Source organism: Macrobrachium rosenbergii, chromosome 43 (assembly GCF_040412425.1).
Source record: "Macrobrachium rosenbergii isolate ZJJX-2024 chromosome 43, ASM4041242v1, whole genome shotgun sequence".
In the NCBI taxonomy this organism is placed as follows: domain Eukaryota; kingdom Metazoa; phylum Arthropoda; class Malacostraca; order Decapoda; family Palaemonidae; genus Macrobrachium; species Macrobrachium rosenbergii.
This window is the reverse complement of record NC_089783.1, coordinates 38,219,988-38,225,476: the sequence shown is the minus strand read 5'-3', so window position 1 is coordinate 38,225,476 and position 5,489 is coordinate 38,219,988.

Genomic DNA, 5,489 nt, shown 5'->3' with positions numbered 1-5,489 from the left:
ATTCCGATTTATGTCATTATTTTCTAAGAGAAATCATTATTCCCTATTATCAGCCAAGATTTTTTTTTTAAGAAACATTACTGCCTCTGGTCTAAATTCTTAGTTCTCTCTCTCTCTCTCTCTCTCTCTCTCTCTCTCTCTCTCTCTGTCAATCATCCTCGCAGAACGAGGACTGAATATGAAGTGCGCAGTTTATTGAGTCCATTTTAGTAAAATTGCTCAGAATCAAACAAAAGCTTCTTTCAGTTTTCTTCTGAAGATGGAAAGAGAAACCCACAAGATTCTTGTGTATAACTTGTTTACTAATAAATATTTACATATTACTTTGATCTCGAGCACTTTCAGGTCCTAACTGTGACCCTTTTTCAAGAGATGAGGTAGTCAGGCTGGTTCAAGGCCCAGCAATCTTCTGGAACTTCTTCTCCCTGTGCTGCCATTTATATGATGGCTGTCCTGGTTTCCATTCTCTTGAGAGTTGTTAATCTCCTCCTGTCGGTTTGATATCCTGATCTGATGGTCAGTGGTATTAATCCTTGTAGTATGTGAGTAGTCACCATCGGTCTGTTGGGCAGGAGACCTAACCTCCAGGTCAGGAGGGTCGATCTTAGCTTCTTTTAATATTAAAGATCGGCTTATGGGATCTTCTGAGGTAAATCCTTTGTTTCCTTCCATACACAAGAATCTTGTGGGTTTCTCTTTCCATTGCTCAGAATACAATGATGGGTGAGCTGGTTTAGATTAAGCCAGTCTTATGCCAGTAAATGCACTTAGCCAAAGGTGGTCGAGGAGTGTGAGAAGAGGTTTAAAAGAGTAGAAGCCTGGTGTGGACCTTACAACTCAGCGAAAATAATGGACTGGCATAATGGATGGTGTTGATAATAAAAGATTAGAACTAGCAGGTTCTAATTGTTAAGTAGACAGTAGGCATGCTATGTGAATTAGTTGATGGATGTAATTGTGAAGAGATAAACCACAGTAGCATTAGATTTATATGAATGTTTTTAGTAACTTCACATAGACTGGACGAACAATTACATTTCCCACCTTTTTTGAGATGAAGCTTTATATAGCATCAGTGATTTCGCTTTGCATTTGTAAATTTCTCTCCACTGAACTGAGTTTAAGTGAACAACCCAGCTCACCCACAGTCTTATTATTGATGTGGTGACGCATCCAGTTCGGCGTTTCGCTTACATTATTCAGCCTGAGCACATTCAAGGAATAACTCAACCCCGAAGTCCTACGAAAATATATGAGTCGTATGCTGGTGCATTCATCGAAATAGTAGAAATAGTCTTATATACAGGATGAGAAAGTTGTCGTCTTTCAAACAGTAGCTTTGGTGTCCTGAGTTACACCTCCAGAATCAGGGAGCCTTTCATTATCCTTGCAACTACTGATTGTTTTGTTTGAAGGTGGTGGTTTTTTTTTTTTATTTTCATTTTAATGTCCTCCATTTATCTTTAAAGGAAATTGAAGGGGTATTCCGCTAGCTGCATACCACAGGTGATAACTGGTACAGATCCTTTGCTTGCCAGAGAGAAGGTTGCGGTATAAGTAAAAAGTGTTTGATCCCTGTATGAGACGTGAGATTTGTTTACAAATATTGGTACAGTTTTCTCCTATATGCAGACCCTTCTTTATACTGTATTTGACAAACTGCCTGTGTGAATTTTGAGAGGACTAATTTATACAGCCTTACATGTTTTAAACGACTTTAGAAAGATCTCCGTATTCTATAGTCAATTCTGTGGACGAGAGGTGGGAGCTGCGTTTTAGCTCTGGATAGACAAAACCTAATTAATATTGCCGTCTTATAACTGCCCTCCTTTCAGTGCTATGTGTGACCATTGTGGTTTTTTAAGATTATTCTTTAAGCAATACGTGGCCTCAGTTTCAGCATTCGGCTTAAGACCTAATGCCCTAAATGCAAAATATCATCCTAGGATTTTAATTACTTTTACACACTCCGTTAAGCAGGTCACATGAAAAAGTATGGAGAGAAAATCATGTACTTTACAGTGAAATCATTTTAGATGACTTCACACACACACACACACACACACACACACACACACACATATATATATATATATATATATATATATATATATATATATATATATATATATATATATATATATATATATATATATATATATATATATATATATACACACATGCGCAGCTGTCGTGACTGAAAAGAATAAATGGAAGATAGAAGTTTGTGTTCTTCACCGAAGAATGACGCATGAGAATCGAAAACAAAAACTCCGACGATATGAAGATTCCTGCAAAAAAACTTACAGATGTCACTAAAACAATTGCTTTTAACGAAAGGTGTCTAGGAGAAAAACTTTGTGCCCTAAAAAGTATATATATATATATATATATATATATATATATATATATATATATATATATATATATATATATATATATATATATATATATATATATATATATATATATATATATATATATACAGTATATATACTAAGATGTGTGTAAGACATATATCATATATCAAAACTACTATAAAACAACTGTTATACGTGATAAGGTAAATAAATATTATCATAGAAAATATGTACTTATAAAAATGAGATAAGCACTCCATGAAAAATATCAGTGAAGGAAAAAAAATGCCTAAATAACTTAAACATATTCTCCATTTATAATTATTAAAAATAAGAAAAACAGGAAATGAAAAACCCACCTGCTAGTAACTTTTTATGTATTAGTGAAGTATGCAAATTACAGAATTAATAAATATACTAAATACTTAATGATAACAATAAAACATAAATCATTAAAAAGAAACATGCTTGAGGAGGTGATAGACGTTTGCACAGATTTTCCAAAATGTAAAGTTCAGATTTATCTTCATCTCTTGTTATTACTCAGCGCTAAGCTCAATTAAAAAAAAAAAAATCTGGTTATATTTACATGAAATGCGAAGTAAAATCCTAAAGTCAATTACTCATTTGCCTTTATATAATATGAATGTATTGTCGTGTTTATTGCTTTAATTAAGAATATTCCCGTTGTGCCGGGAAAAATATTTCTATCCATAGTCTTTAATGCTATCATTAGCTTAAGAATGTCCCGAAAGGAACTTTAATAATATTCCTGATGCTTATTTCACATCTAAAGAATTTGATATTGGCAAAGATTCAACAACATTTATAATCCACATTACGTCTAATACAAAATTTTAAGGATTTTTATTGTCTTTAAAATGTTTCATAACTCTTGATAAAATAATCTGCATCAGCTGATGATAGATTCAAATGAGATTAACAATATTTAGAATCTGATATTAAAAATGATTCAATTACATTTATAATTCAAGTTACAGCTAATAAAAAATTTTAAGGATTTTTGTTTGTAAAATGTTTCAGGGCACTTTTGTAAATAAATTCCATCAGCTGATAATAAATTCAAATGAGATTTACGATATCTAGATTTTGATATTAACATTGATTCAGTTACATTTATAATCCATATTACACGTAATACAAAATTTTAAGGATTTTTATTGTTTGTAAAATATTTCCTCGCACTTGTCAAAATAACCAGCATCAGCTGATGACGATTTCAAATGAATTCACAATATTTAGGATGTAAACGAAAAAAAACATTTTTTTTACAGAAATGGAGTAAAACTTCCGTTGTCCCGATGAAGGCCACACAAAAATGAAAAAATTTTTCAGCTGCCGGAAGAAAACTAAAAAAGTAGACTCCCCAAGGCTAAACATAAACACAAGCAATACAAATACACTTACATATGTATGTAACATAACTATAATAACTCTAACTGCTATCATTTAGAATGTCCTTTACGTTGACATTGTCCGATTCAAGCTTTCAGTAATTTTCTGAGCCCTATAAACCTGTAGAATGCTTCGAAAACAAGGATATATTCTCCTATATAATTTACATATTTGAAGACTTTAATATGATAAGCTCAAAATGTCATTTCCTTCCAGTTATCAATTTTAATTTTCGAGTTATTAAATTACTAATAAATTTTGCAAAATTAGCCTCATCTCGCGTATGAGGATAAATTGTATCAAGTCACGAATAAGTGAAGCGCAATTTTGTAACATTATCTACATTAGGTCTTAACTAGAAAACTCTGACAAATGACGGTTAAATCCGTCACCGGTATACATTTACAACGTAGAAGCGAGTAACCTCTTCGAGAGCACACTTTGCTCTTGATATATAATAGGCGTAATATATATATATATATATATATATATATATATATATATATATATATATATATATATATATATATATATATATATATATATATATATATATATATATATATATATATATATATATATATATATATATATATATATATATATATATATATATATATATATATATATATGTATATATATATATATAAATATATATATATATATATATATATATATATATATATATATATATATATATATATATATATATATATACATATATACATATGTATATATACATACATACATGCAGACTAAGATACATAAGCATACATCAAAAAAATATTCTAAAACAACGGTTACACGTGATGAGGTATATAGACATTATCATAAAAGTTTATAAACATATAAAAATGAAATTAGCAGTTCCTGAAAAATATCAATGTACAATAATACAGAAATATTCAGTATAACTAACAATATCCCAAACTACTGTAATGAAATGAAAATATTATGAGTAGGTAGCGCTTGCAAACTGTAATTCGTGCAATACCAGTTGCATGATCAGTCAGTTTATGTCTTCATTTCCGTTATTTTTTATAATGGAATTAAGACACTTTTCATGTAGATTAATTTTCCCCTTCAGAATGATTGCGGATTCACATATCCGATCTTTAAATTCTGAGCGAAATTATACTACATCATGCCTACTGGATTAAATTAATAATCGCAGTGCTTTAAGGCAATTGTCAGATAACCTACCGTGAATTATGAGTCGTTAAGGTTAAGAAATGTAAATATATATTTATCGCAGCTTATGTGAGGCACTATTCAGCGTTCATTTGCACAGGTATGAAACCAGTGCAGTAGGCTTAGGAGGTAATTCCGTTGAAGAAGAGCTCTTGGGCACTGATTAAATAGATGATAAATAATCAATCTTGTCAGTGCTTGGAAAAGTGACGCACCTTTGCGCTAGTATAAAGCCAATGCAATATACTTAGGAAATCATTCTACTGAAGAAGAGCTTAGGGCACTGACTAAATAGATGCTAAATAATCATCGACTTATTGGTTTGTTCAATATAAACAAATACAAAAAAAGTATAAACAATGTAATAAAGCAGACGCCTTCAGAAAAGACAGTGCTGCGCTGTTCTAGCATCCCGTCGACAAACTTCACACAAAACAGCCAGTTTTTTTTTTTTTTTTTTTTTTTTTTTTTGCAGCGAAATTGGTCTTCGCGCAACATCACACATGTACTCTCATGCACGCC